The following is a 15699-nucleotide window of genomic DNA, read 5'->3' on the forward strand; positions in this document are numbered from 1 at the left end:
GAGAGCTTGGAGATTTGACATCTCCAACATCTGTTTCTTGTGCTATCCGATAGGTCTCTACATGCAGCTCTGACATAAAAATTGAAATGAGCCATTGGGAGGTGAGGACCTGCTGAGAGCAGTGCAGCAGCCATTCACCTCTGCAGCGAGAGCCTCAGGCAGAAGTGCTTCTCTCCCCAATCTGATAATGTCAAAAGCTGATCAAGTTACTGGGGTTTGAATTACAATGCGGTGCATCTGGGAAGAGCACTTGTCAAGAACATACCTCCTCCAAAAAAGCAGGGGTCTGTTCCAAAAAGAAGAAAAAGGATCTGCCTAATGGAGCTTTTTGAAAGCTGAGATAAAAAAGATTTTCTTCCTTGTAACTGCCTACAGAGTGTCATGATTCCAAAATGCAAAGCTCTGCTGGCTCACAAACAGATGGGTCTCATGTTGGAGTGAATGGATTGCGAGCATATTTAGAGACCATCCAAGATTGCTGCAAGGATTTGTTTACAAAAGGCTCCTTTTGCTTTGGTGTTGCTTTATGCCACATCATTTTCAAGCAATATTCACTGTGGTGTTATTAGGGCTGAATGTAGGGAAAGGCAGCTCGCCTTAAAGGGCACTTTGTGCCTGCAGGCTTGCAGCCTTGGGGAGGTCAGGCAACCTCTACACTGCAGTAGAACTGACCACAGGATTCCACTTACCCACCTCTTGTGGTTTCCTTTTACAGTTCTGGACCAATGGAGCACTCTTTTTATAAAGAGGGCCCCAACAGAACAAACGTTTTCGAGGGTTGCAAACGGAATGAGAAAATAGAAATCTAGGATCTCCCTCTAGACAGTAGGGCTAAGGTTACGGTGAAAAACGATCCAGAGCACAACTTTCATTACTAATCCTCTCCATCTATAACCCCGTTCCCCACTCACAATAATCATTTCCTCTGTTCGAGCCCCGCCCCCAACAACACACCTGTTACTGCAGACCTATAATAACAGAGTGTATATTTCCCTGGGGAAATGGCAAAATGACTCAAGGTATTTATCTGTTGGCAAAACTGGGCCTCCCTCTGAGACTGTTAAATGTACAGCGATATTTTTCCTTGCATGAATCACAGCACTTTCCAGCTGGAAAAGACCTTGAGGATAATCTGGAGGAAGCTTCTCATTAGTTAGATACAGAAACACGGGCCCAGAAAAGCAAGCTTACCCCAAGTAACAGAGCCAGTTAGGGATAGAGCCGAGCTTCAGTTAATGTCCTCTGGTTAAATTAGGAAAGTCTTGATCACTGAGACTTTGTCAACAACTCAGTCCTTTTTCTTCTTTTTCCTTCTTTCTTTCTTTCTCTCTTTCTCTCTCTCTCTCTTTCTTTTTTTTTAAGGCTTTATCGCTTATAGCAGCTTTAGAGTCACAGAAACATTGAGTGCAAGGTACAGAGATATCCCATATGTGCCCCTGACCCCACATGTGCCTCCCAGTCCTTTTAGGAGTCTCAGTGACTCTGGGCTTGTTCATGGAGGTTAAACCAATTTACCAGCCTTTTCCCTCTCTATTTGTATATTTTTAAATATTTTATTTATTTATTTGAGAGCAAGAAAGAGAGAAAGAGAGCATGAGCAGGGGGAGAGGGTGAGAAAGGGAGAAGCAGCCTACCCACTGAACATAGAGGACTGGATCCCAGAACCCTGGGATCTATGACCTGAGCTGAAAGGCAGATGCTTAACGGACTGAGCCACCCAGGTGCCCCATCTATTTGTATATTTTTATAGGATGAGGTATCAGACAGGACAGGATACCCTATCAAGGTCACATTAGGAAGAACTCCAGAAATGTTCCCATCCTCCTGTAACCAAAACACACTTGCTTCCTTCTCCCCAGAAATGAATCCTATTCCCTACCTCTTGGCAATGGGTCATGCCTCCCACTGGCAATACTATGTTTCCTTCCTAAATTCTGGAATTTCTCCACCTGGACTTTCCTGGGATCCACCACACGCAGTCTCTTTTGAAACCACTTACTCTTTTCTTTATTCTATTTCTTTCTACTATCAGTTTTCTCAAACAGAAGCATGGGTCACTTTGGCATTCTTGGTAGTCTATGGTTGCATTTCAACAGTCTCCTACTAACTGAATGACAAAAATGTCCACAATATTCAATAAGTTGAACATTTTCATCATGCTCCATTGTCCTGTGCAATGAAAGCACATGTTCAGGATGAGTCATCCCGTTTCCTGCCAACAATAATTGGCAGACATCCTGTGGCTTCCTTTAGTTTATCATTTCTTAGTCTCAGCCATTGAATTTTTAAATCTTGAAACAGAGTGTGTGATTTTGTTCAAATCTGCAATTATTATAAGAAATGCCCTATTTAATCTGATGAGGGAGGTACATGTGAAATATATATATATGTAATTCAGGAATTTAGCACTGCTAATTAATATGTGGTTTAGCCTGGTTTTTTCTCAATAAGTATCAACACAGTCCACAATGCTTCCAGATTACCTAATTTAAGATGGAGATCTTAAACACTTTCCTGATGTCATATCCTCCCAAAATTTCAGCTATGCTAGACAGTTTTTTATATAGTATTGTGCTTTAATTTTGATGTATGAAAAAGTCAAATCATCAAGTCCATGGTCATGAAGTACCCATGAGAGAACAAGGAATACAATGTGTGTCAAGGCCACCTAATCAGTGGACCCAAATCTAGCAACAGACCTTGAAATTTCTCATTACAGGTTCCTAAATTATCACCATTGCACTCCATACTTAACCAAGCTCCCCCATCATTCATTTACATGCCAGTGTTCCTAAGGTTTCCCAGATATAAAGTGGAGCATTCTGACTCATCCAGCCTCTCAGAATCTTCCACTCAATATCACACAATGTCTGTCTGCTCTTCTTCACTTTTAGCCTCCATTCCTAAAGAGATAGCAAGAAAATGGAAATGAGTCCCAAAAAAGGGGCTAGAAATCCTTGACCTTGGTATTCTAATTTTTAATTATTGGAAAGAGAGACAGAATGATTAAGTAGAAAGAATAATGGATTTGGTGTCAGAAAAAGCAAAGTTCAGTCTGATGTCACTTACCAGCCCTGTGACTTTCACTGATAAATTAATCTCACAGAGCTTCCATTTCCTAATCACTTATGCGGAGATGGTGTGCTGGCTTACTGTGAGATGGAAAATCCACTGAACGTACTTGGTAAACTATACAGTGCCACATGAAATAGTATGACACTGATACTTCTAACCCTGAGGGCCAAGGGCCTTTTAGGGATTTAGTGACACCCACACAAAAAGCTGATAATCATGTCTTACTTAGGCCAATGATATTAATTTGTTTTTCCTGGAAAGGAGAATGGAAAATGAACTAGTACCTGGGCTAAGTGACAGAAATTTGTTTAAAAAATTATTTCTCCTTTTTAATGTATGTCTCTTTTAGGACAAAGAGTTTGAATTTCATTAAAATTGATGCTTAGGAAAGATGGGACACATTTACCATGTGGTTTTCCATACCACTGGAGCTGCATCCTATGGCATCCCTGTGGCATAGTTTGTGGACCTGTCGCTTCCTCATCTGTGTTTCCTTAGAAGGTATCAGAGCTGTATCATAGTCATCTGTTTAATAGCCTGCCTCTTAGAGACAGGCACTTTGGTTAATTTCTTATTTTATCCCTAGAGCTTTGCATAGTGCTTGGTGTACTATAAACAACCCTATACATATTTGCTGAATGAATCAATTGACTTCCTATTTTCAAAGATACATTTTGGGGGATGGTTGATAATTAATCTTCTAATTACTACTGACCTCCACTATAAACATGAAGAGAGCAAAATGAGAACTTCCAAAGTGAAATAGCTAGACCCAAATCCCAAAACCATGCTGGCTTTCAGCTCTTCCATCCAGCGCCCCAGTTATCCTTCCCTGATGCGCAACAGTCTGCCTCTCGGCATCAAGGCTTATTTCATCACTGTTGGCCCATCTTTGCAGAGGAACACTACTGATGGTCTCTTCTACCCATTTATTTTCTGTAAGTCTCAATTATGAACATAAGAAACCTTGCTCTAGTCTTTGTTCCACATTCCACAATGTCTGTTTCACACACACAAATTTCCCTTTGATACCAAGGAGCATTCTGAGCCAGAAGATATCCTGGGGATGGGGGAAGAAGGCAGGGAGGAAAGAAAGAATCAGAGTCACCATCTGTTGACAACACTCTTGTGCAGGGCCAGTTTTGAAGGTTAATGACATGTCACGCATCCTCTAGCGTCTGGTAACAAAAATAGGCTGCTCTCCCAGAATTCGATAGAACAGTTGTTGCGCTGTGGAAGATGTAACGTGTCAGCCAGCACTCCAGCAGGGTCCAGGAAGGCAGTTCTTGCCAAAAGCTGGATGAAATTTAACAGTGGTCCAGGAAAAACAACTTTTACCAAAATTCAGATGTGGAAGTGATCATTTTTCCCTGAGACCAGTAAAGGGCTATAAAGCATTGACCTTCCAAAATGACCATGCATACTGGGTCATTTTTTTAAAGAACCCTTGAGTTTCAACAGTACCTCTTCAATATTCATCTAGTCCTTTCTCTAGTTATTAAAAATTAGGATCGTAAGCCTGTAATAAAAACAGGTCCAAGGGTTTACCAGCGTTCTTCCATGGTTTCTTTGGATGGTTAAATTATTGGCATTGCAGCTGATCCAAGGCAAATCTGGGTCCCGGCTTCATTGACAGCCTACTGTTTAATGACTCACTTTGCTGTCTCATCAAGAATTCACCCAGTTGAAAGGCTGCACCTTCTCAAATGTAATTGCACACTCTCCCCACATCTCATCTGGGCTTTCTTTAATTTTCAAAGTCCTGCTGAGTAACCTTTGAAAATTCAAGCCCTTTACCACATGGCGATCCACAGACATTTTAAGAGGAGGCAGATCTGCCTATCTTTCTGTTAATACCTAAAAACAAACTGTCTGGTCCCAGCATGGAGTAGAGTGGGTTGAATGGGGACTTGTATAAAGGGACAGAATAGGGGAATTGGAAAGTACCCAAGTTCTTCTGGATCATGTTTTTATAGTGTGACATCATTGTTTTGTTTGAAATAAAGTTTCTGGACTTTAGCTCTTCCTAACTTCAAATAGAAGTGTAGAATACAAATAAAAAAACTAAATGATTCTTTGATTATTTGCCAGTTTTGAGTATCCAAGCTCTTCTTATTCAAGAGAAGACATACCAGTAAAAGTTCAGTGGTGTGAAATGCTAAAATGATCACTTGCATGAAAGTCAGGAGATTTAGGTTCATTTTCAGGCTCTTCTGTGATTTACAGAAATCATTTAATTTCTCTGGGCCTCAAATTCCTCAACCCTAAAATTAAATTCAATTTAATCAATATATTTTCAGCCATGGAAAATGGGAGAGAATTTGTATAGATCAGGACTATCCAATAGAACTTCCTGCAAAAAATGAAATGTTTTATATTTGTGCAATCAAATAAGGTAGCCATTAACCATATTAAGCACTATTGATACCATGACTGAAGAACTGAATTTTTCATTTTATTTAATTTTAGTCAGTTTAAACTTGAAACAAATGTGTAGCTACTGGATACATGTCATATGGCTCAGGTTTAATTATTTCTAAAGTTCCTTATGAAAAGTTCTGTTTTGATGATTTCTAAACCTAGCTAATGACCCACAGTGAATCTTTCTTCTTGTTCTGTCTACCATGAAATTCACTTTTCAAATTATTTAGCATAGATTAATAACTTTAATCTTTATCAGTGTAATAATCAATTCAATAAAAATTAGATATCCAAATGAGAAAGATAAAATATATGTGAAACAATTTTGTAAATTCTAAAATGCTTTGCAAAATATAAAGCGTCACTAATAAAATCTGTCACAACTAGTTGCACTCCTTTGTCAAATATCAGCTGGCATCTATAGATTGAAAACTCTTCTATTTTCATATCCCAGACCAATAGAAATACCTTGATGGGATCCTGTAGTAGGTCAGAAAACACATTTTTTGAGTATATCTTTTTGAGTATAACTGATTTTTTTTTAGTGTAACTGAGTATTTATGAGTATTTTTTGAGTATAACTGATATTTAAATAAACAATATTTATATTCCTTTTTTAAAAACTGCATACACCAAGGGTTTCAACCTAGATGTTGCCATAATCTATATAAGAAAATAATTTTTTAATTTTTATTTAAGTAATATCTACACCCGACAGGGGACTTGAACTCACAACCCAAGATCAAGAGTCACGTGCTCTTCTGACTGAGCCAGCCAGGTACCCCTAAGAAAATAATTTTTATTAATTATATAACATCTTATAACCCATGAGTGCATTTCTTCTGCTTCTAGGCTTTGCATCACACTTGCAGAGCATATAAAACATTGAGCAGAATAAGTCCAAAGGGATGACTTACCAGAAGCCCCCACTTTGGCCTAGACCTAGACCTGGGTTTGCCTCTTTCTACTTCTGTTTAATCCCTTTTAGCCTCACAGCCTCCTATTCCTGACTTTCAGACTCTTCTACCCCTTACCATGTGGCATCCTAATGTTTTCCTTGAGTTCATAACCTTCTCCTTTTCTTCTCTCATTTATTCTCGTCTTCTCTCTCCTGGCACAACATTTGCTCAGCTCTGTACCTTCAGTGACTATCCCTTTCAAGTTGGCTCTGAGATGTCTCCTGGTTAGTGACTCAATGAAGAGCTTAAGCTAGCAAAGCCTAGGGATTATGCCTCTAGCCCCTCCTCAGCTCTTCAAGATCTAGATTCTAGACAATGAGCTTTGACTTGAAGGAAAGTCCACTCTTACCAACTATTAAGAAAAAAAAATTTTCCCATTTTGTCTTATTTTTAAGTGAGTCTCTAATCTTCTAAATAAGATATATGGTTCATAGTTTGGAAAAAGTTATTTTAAAAATGACTTTATTATATGTATAACTGGCATGCAATAAATGACACATATTCAAGGTATAGAGTTTGTTAAATTTTGTCATATGATTACAACCACAAAACCATTGATACAACTAAGAAAATGAATATATACATTACTGAAAAAGTCTCCTACGTTCCTCTTTAATTCCTTACCAATACCCTTAACTTCCACCCTTATCTTTGCCCTGGGCTTAGGCAACCACTAATCCATTTGCTGTCACTATAGAAGACTTGGAATTTTCTAAAATTTTAAATGCATAGAATCATAAAGTATATACTATTTTTCATGTAGCTTCTTTCCTTTTTGTTGATGAGTACTGTTCACTTTATGGATATAACATACACATGGATCAATATACCATTCATTGACCTGTTGATAGACATTTGAGTTATATCCTATTTAGGCTGTTACAGATAAAGCTTCTATGAACATTTAAGAACAAGTATGGACATATGGCTATATTTCTCTTGGGTAAACATCTAAGAAGAAATAGCTGGATCATAGTTTTTAAGAAACTGATAACACTCAGCATAATCAGTATTTTTCATTTAGTCACTCTAATAATTGAATGATGGATATTTGTAGCTTCCTGAAGTTGTTTCATAGTTCACTGATGCCTTATTTATTTACTTTTTATTCCTTTTTGTCTTTATCTTTCATTTTGGATATGTTCTATTGCAATGTCTTCCAATTCACTAATCTTTTTTTTTTCTTTAAGATTTTATTTATTTATTTATTTGACAGACAGAGATCACAAGTAGGGGCCAGGGGTCAGGCGGAAGCAGGATCCCTGCTGAGCAGATAGCCCGATGTGGGGCTTGATCCCAGGACCCTGGGATCATGACCTGAGCTGAAGGCAGAGGCTTTAACCCACTGAGCCACCCAGGCCCCTTCACTAATCTTTCTTTTTGAAACGTCTAATCCACTACCAATCCCATTTGGTGCATTTTTCAGCTAAGATATTATAGTTTTCAACTTTGCAAATTTAATTTGGTCCTTTTTTATCTTCCAACTTTCTACTTAACATTTTCTTTAGTTGCAAGACTATGAAATATAGTTATAATAACTTTTCAAATGCCTTATGCTAATTCTAACATCTATGCTAGTTCTGGTTTGGTGTCCTTATTCTGGGCTATATCTTATTTCTTTGCATACCTGGTAACTTTTTAATAGATGCCAGGCATTTTGAAATTTACCATGGGGTGTACGTACTACATATCTTTGCATTCCTATAAATAAATATTTTTGAGTTCGTATTACTTGGAAAAAATTTGACACTTTCCAGTCCTATTTTTGAGATTCATTAAGTTGAACCAAAGCAGCATTTAGTCTATCAGTATTCTTCACTACTCAGGCAATCTCTCTCTCTCTCTCTCTCTATATATATATATATATGTATATATTTACATGTATTTATTTATATTTATAAATATTTAAATATTTATGTTTTTATTTATTTATTTGAGAGAGAGAGTGCACAAGAGGAAAGGAGGGACAAAGGGAGAGGAAGAGAGAATCCTCAAGCAGACTCCTCAAGCAGAACCCTCAAGCAGACTCTCCAAAGGGAGAGGGAGAGAGAATCCTCAAGCAGACTGTTGAGTGAGAAGCCTGATGTGGGGCTCAGTCCCAAGATCGTGATATCATGCCCTAAGCTGAAACCAAGAGTTGGGCACTTAACTGACTGAGCCATCCTGGCACCCTGAGGCAATAATTCTCTAAGTACTCAATCCAATGCCCCATCAGTTTTAAGTTTTCCAATCTGGCTTATGGGAATAGGTACTATTTCTAGCCCTTTGTGAGCTTCTGAAACGTTTCTCTCTAATCTTCCTAGGAAATTCATTCCACAGCCAAGAACAGTTTTCTCATCACATATACACATCAGCATTCTGCTTAAAACTCGAAGAGCCCCTTCAGCAGGTTTCTGAGCTTCTCTCCTCTGTAGCTTCTTCTCTCCAGAACTCCGCCCCACAAACTTTAATTGCTTTTGCCTCCCGGCCTTTCAATTTTACTCTTCAACTCATGGGGTCCACTGGCTCTGCCTGGGTCCTCTCTTCCTGCACAACAATCCTGAAACCCATTCAAGGCAGGAATTTGGGACAATTATAGAGCTCTCCATCTCTCATGTGTCACTGTTCTTCATTGTTTGATCTTCACTGTCTTCACAACTTTTATTTCATATATTTTTCCTGTTTTTTTTCCCATTATTTCAGCATGGAGGGTAAATTTGTTCCCACTTTCTCTATCTTGACCTGAAGCAGAAGTTAATTAATTCATTTTGAAACGTATTTACTTCTACTCTATACCCTCAACCTAAGGAGGAGGAACACATAAAAAATAATTGTATCTTCACAGGAAAGTTTATGAGTTAGGATATACCCAGGCCACCTACAGAGTACCAAACAAAGCTTCAGTTGGAAAACAGGGGAAACTGATTGGTCCTTCTTTGGTGTTTAGGCCCAGAAATGCAAAGATTTCTGGAATAAGGTCACATGGAGAAAGGCAAAAAGGAAAAGCTATTTCTGAGGAGAGACTGGTTATCACATGGGATCGTGAGTCCCCTGAAGAACAAAAGAAGAACACAGAAAGGAATTCATACTTAATTCACTCAAGTTTCTCCCCTTCCTTCCCTCTCTAGCTCTTGCCCCTTTGTTATACTGAGAATTATAAGTTTCTAAAACCCTTGTTAATATGTCTTTGCTCTAGCCCCTTACTAATCTTATCCTCTCCTCTCATTTTTTACAAGCTAAAACTCCTGCTTCTCACACAATTTCTCTTAGCTACAATTAGATGGGTGGGCAAGAGTTGGTACAGGGAAGTTGTCCTCTATTATGTGTCAGAAGGCACCATCCTTAAGGGAGAGGACAGATCTGTCTAGGACCCTTGGCAATGCAGAGGGCTCAATTATAACTGGAGAGAATATTCAACTTAAATCTTTTTTTCTTAAGTTTTATTTATTTATTTGACAGAGAGAGCAAGAGAGCACATCAGGAGGAGCTGCAGAGGGAGAGGGAGGAGTAGACTCCCTGCTGAGCAGGGAGCCTGACACATGGCTTGAGTCCAAGACCCTGAGATCCTGACCTGAGCAGAAAGCAGATGCTTAACCAGGTGCCCCCCCCATTTTTTCTTTTACTATTTTTCTTTCTTTTCTTTATTTTTTTAATAGATTATTAATTTTAGAGAGAGAGATAGAGAGGGGAGAAGGGTAGAGAAAGAGCAAGAGAGAAAGCAGACTCCCTGCTGAGCATGGAGCCTAATGCAGGGCTCAATCTTACAACCCTGAGAGCACAACCTAAGCTAAAACCAAGAATCAGAGACTCCCAACTATACCACCCAGGTCCTCATTTTACTGTTTTTCTATCAAGGGGATATGAATTTTAATTTTAACCTAATAACATAGGACTTCTGAATACCTAAATTTAGATAAAAAGTAAGTTTGAAAAACAGATAACCCTTTTATTTTGATAGAAAAATGAGATTCTAAATAGTACCTTTCAACTAATCATTTTTACATTGACTTCAATATTCATTTTACTCTAACAGCACATCTTTTACCATAAATGTGAGAGAGATAGCACAAGTATAGTAAAACTCAGAAGAAATGCTAGACATTTCTTAATGACTAGAAAGATGCCACAGGTCAGGTCACATTCTCAAAACATAGTTACAAGTATTAAAAGACCATTATAAAATGACTAAAACAAACCAAAAAACCTATTAGTTCTGACTCTAACACTGGAACTATAAAACAATGTCACCTCTTGATGGTAAGAATCCAGTAACAAAAGTGAAAGGACTGTCTCCTTTTAGATTCATCACACACTTATTTCCAAATGGGTCTGTGAGGCATAGAAACAAATGGCTAAAAATGTAATATGATGAGATACTTGGTATCATACAGAATTTTTATTATCTGGTTTGAAATTAGCTTCATTCAAACTGATATATATGTAGACAGACCCAATGTTGAAGACAGATTGATAGCAGATAAATGATAAGATAGATGGATGCAAAGAAGGATAGGTGAATGAATGAATGGATGGGTGGATGAATAGATAGATGACAGATAGATAGTTATCAAAATGTCATTATTTTCACATTTTTTTCCTTGTGTTAAAGAGTATACTTACTGAGGTAGTAGGAAACAAACAGATAGTCTTTCAACAACAGTAACAAAGACAGGCTAATGTTATGATTTACAGCAGTGTTTCTCTGAGTGTCATTCACAAGTATATGAAACATTTGTTAAAGATGCAAATACTCAGGCCCCTGCCAGACACACTAAATCAGAATCTTGGAGATGTGGCCTGGGATTCTGAATTTTAATACACCTCCCAAGTATTTTTACTTCATATTAAGACTTAGGAATTCCAGGTTTCAGGCATGGATCCTACAGCAAAATTTCCTGGGTTCAAAATTCAACTCCACCAAATATCTATTTGGGGCACCTGGGTGTCTCAGTGGGGTAAGCCTCTGCCTGCAGCTCAGGTCATGATTTCAGAGTCCTGGGATCGAGCCCCACATCAGGCTCTCTGCTCGGCGGGGAGCCTGCTTCCCCCTCTCTCTCTGCCTGACTCTCTGCCTGCTTGTTATCTGTGTGTGTGTGTGTGTATGTGTGTCAAATAAATAAATAAATAAAATCTTTAATTTTAAAAAAAAAATAGCTATTTTACTGCAGACGTATTACTCTGTCTGTTTTTTCATCTGCAAACTGGAGGTGATAATAAAAATAGTTCCTACCTCATAAGATTATCAAAGAGTTAAATGAGCTAATATAGAAAGTCCTTAGAATTGTGTTGGGTACAATATAAGTACTATCTGTGTAAGTGTAACAAATATAACTAAGTTAACCGTATCCTATTACTATATCCTAAAGGATAGGAAGGAAATATCAACAGTAAGTTATAAGAGCAAAAACACAAGTTCGATCCACAGCATTCCCTATAGTTAATCATTTCAGGTTCTTTATTTCATTTTGTTTCACTTTTACTGGCAAAAGAACAGCCTTTTGTGAAGCTGTCCCTTACTGCCCCATAGGAGGATATGGTGGCACCAAGTAATTCCTCATCTGTGGCCAAATCACCACTGTTCTCCTTACTGCAAAACTCTAGTAAATCTGGTAATTGTCCTCCCCAAATTAAAGCCATATGCCTGTAAAGGAGAAATTCTTTTTTCAGCTCTTGTCAAGACACCTGGCTAACGCAGAAGTGATCTGGTTGTCTACCTGCCCTCTGGATCTTATGTGACTCAGGTGTTTCGACCTCACTCATACATGTCAGGAATCCACCTTGGCCCAAATCCACAGTGTCTAGCAAAGACTAACTCTTGATTAAAAATTGGTGGAGAGGATTCTGAATGAACAAGATTCAGAAACTGTACTTACATTGTACAAAGTCTTTGGTTAAGACTGGACAGAGAATTAAATATAAGCCTTTGAACAATGTCCCATTTATAATTCCACAGTTTCATTAACACTGTGGGCCAGGATATAAACAGAGCAATGAGAAGTCTGGCAAGGTGTATGCCCATTCTCTTATTACCACACCTTCAAATTATCAGCATCTTCCAGCCTTCACACACCTTTCCATGCAGCCTGGCTTCCCTGATCCACGACTCTTACCTCTCTCTAGCCCTCTTGCCCCTCTTTGAGTACCTAAATTAAATCTCACCCTGAATCAATATAAATACCCACTATGATAAAGTCCAGCTTTCTTACATTCACTGCAAAGCTTCATGCTGTCCACTCTCCCTCTCTCTCTGTTCTGTAGACATATTAAACTGTTTGCAAGTGCCCAAATGTGCCTCTGCCTCTTTCTACAGATCTTCCTGTATGCTTTGCCCTCTCCCTAGGACACATTTCTCTCCCACCCATGCCCCACCTATTCACTTGACTAATACCGACTCATTATTCAGAATTCAGCTAAGGCATTACCGCATTCAGTGTCTTACCTAATCCAGTCCCTCCCAGTGTTCATATCAATCAGGCCTTTTTCACACTATAAGTCTTATTTATTCACTTTAACTATTTAACTTTAGTTAAATACCATTAGTGAGATGAAAATGTTGGTTCATGACTATGTGTTTAAGAGCGTCACAACTATGTAGCTCAATGGAAAGAACACATGCCTTAGAGTCAGGCAGATCTAGGCTTGAATGACAGTGGGGTCACTTACTATCTATGATTCTGGGCAACAAATTCCATAAACTAATTTAAATCCAAGTTGTACATCTGTAAGTAGAAATGATAATCCTTATTCTACAGACATGCTGTAAAATTAAATTAGATATTACATATAAAATATTTGCCTAGTTTTAATAAAAGGTAGCTTTTACTGTTGTATTAATGATGAGAATCAGAATTTATTCCTGTATGGATCAGATCAAAACCAATCATAGCTCATAGACAATGTGTTATAAATATCTGAAAGAGACTCTAAGGTCTCTCTCAAGTATCTGAGATTGGCTGCACACACCTGAGAGAGACCCTGAGGATATTAGATTCCCATAATCATGTTGCAAATAAAATACATCAGAGTTTTTCAATATCAGGATTAATTTCAAATCTGTTGGTCCAGCTTCCAAGTGTTGCTATGGGAGAAACTGCCAAATGTGCTAAAAGTAGTGTATTCAGTGTAACATATTATGAATTAAAATCCTTATTGAGCATGGTAATAAATGCCATATATCCTTTTTTAAAAACTTAATCCTTAAAACCAACTGATAAGGTACTCACCATCGTCCCTATTTGACAGTTGAGACAGGTTCAGCAAACGTCCAAGGTCACACACTGAGTGGGACACAGCCTGTAAGATTTTAGAAGATTTTTTTTTTTAAGATTTACTTATTTATTTCAGAGAGAGAACATACAAGCAGGAGGGACAGAGAGAGAAAGAATATCAAGCAGACTCCATGTTGAGTGCAGAATCTGACACGGGGCTCTATCTCATGGCCCTGAGATCATCACAATGTGAGTGCAAACCAAGAATCACATGCTTAACCCACTGTGCCTAGTGTCCCTAGAAGATATTTTTGATAGCAGAATCACTTTATTATCTGTTACAGTGTGATAACTCACATCAAAGGCATGTGAATAAACTGAAGCTCTCCAGAGTTTCTCATCTGAAAGTTCCTCTACCCCAATTTGGTTCATTTTGTGATTTGAATAGTCTGAAGTGGTGGATCAGAGAGGTATTTGAGTTCAAATTTTCCACTGGAGCTGGCATTACCATAGTCTGGAATCTGCTATAGAAGACAGCTCAAAACAAGGTTTCAGCTGCTGCTTTTCTGGGCCTGCAGTCATAGACCAGAGACTCTGAAACAGCATGGCAGGTGTTATAATTGAGGGCACTGGTTTCAGTGATAGCTATAGAACTTCTGGACTCCCACAACGGCAGCAATTGGTTTCTTCTTTCCGTTTTGTAGCTAACCTTGTTGTTTGAGCAAAAGGAAATTGGTGATTCTCTGCAAACCAGTACCATTCCTAATTCATGATTCTTTAATAGGACAATGGCTTATTCTTTTTTTTAATTAATTTTTTTTAAATTTCTTTTCAGCGTAACAGTATTCATTGTTTTTGCACCACACCCAGTTCTCCATCAATACGTGCCCTCCTTGAGAATAGCTTATTCTTAATCCATTAGTTCTGTAATTCATTAGTTTTTTTTTTGCCATTAGTAATTCATTAGTTTATATAAAATTTATTTACTTATTTAAAAATTAATGAATTAATTTAAAATTCATTTATTAAGCACTTGCTATGTAATGGCACAGTGAGAGTCATCACAATACAGTGCCAAGACTGTGGATTTTTCAAGTCAGGTAAACAAGGTTTTGCATCCTACTTTGTAATTTACTAGCTAATAGCCCCCATTGATATAAATGGTTATTACAGTAGGAATTTTGGAGTCAGACAGACTTGGCTTAAAAATACATCTCTGCCCACTTATTTATTTATTTGATTGTTTGTTTGTCACACATCTGCCTTTATTGTGAGCAGCAGGTGGGACATTTCCAGCAATAGTTAAAAAAAAAAATTTAATTTACAAAAGCAGGAATTCAGTGAAGCTGCCTGGTTGGAACAGCAGGAAGAGCTGCAGGAATAGGACTCCAGAGCCCATGAAGAGCAGGGCCACCAAGGAGATGAGGAGCTCTTTGTGGATATCTCAAATGTACCTGGTAGAGGTAACCTCATAAGTGAAGAACCAGGCTGTAAAGAACATGTCAGTGGCCAACAGCACCATGGTCAGATGGGGGAAGACAGCCAGGTTCACGGGGTTGGTGTATCTGCTCATGACCTCGGGCTCCATTTTGGCAGGCACAGGGTAATCTACCACTCCTCTGCCTACTTATTTGATCTGTGACCTTGGACATGTATCACTGATCTTTAGCTTCTCCATCCATAAAATGGAAAGAATAACAACTAATGTATAGAATTCTCATGGAGAATTAAAATGAGATGTGTCTATAAGGCACTCTATGCAGTACCTGACAGACAGTGGGTCTTCAACAAATTTACTTCTCTTTCCTCTCCCGCTCAATTCTAGGCACTATAGAAATATATATGTTTGAAATTTATAGCATCTATTAAAAAGGACAATAAAAGGAAAGGAAGCTAAAGTATTAAGCACCTATTTTGTGCCAGGCATTTCATGTGATATTACTGAACTTAGGTAAAACACATGCTTTCATTTATTTACTCATTCATTCATTCAAGAAATATTTCTCTGGCACCCGCTGTGTGCTAGGCACTTGCTTCAGTAATGGAGACACAGCAAT

General features: G+C 38.2%; 1 pseudogene; it reads right to left on the reverse strand.

Annotated features, from left to right (window-relative positions):
- Positions 1-14963: 14963 nt before the first annotated feature.
- LOC131839818 (transmembrane protein 258-like) lies at positions 14964-15230 on the reverse strand (annotated as a pseudogene).
- Positions 15231-15699: the final 469 nt, after the last annotated feature.

This window comes from Mustela lutreola, chromosome 8 (assembly GCF_030435805.1).
Source record: "Mustela lutreola isolate mMusLut2 chromosome 8, mMusLut2.pri, whole genome shotgun sequence".
NCBI classification, from domain to species: domain Eukaryota; kingdom Metazoa; phylum Chordata; class Mammalia; order Carnivora; family Mustelidae; genus Mustela; species Mustela lutreola.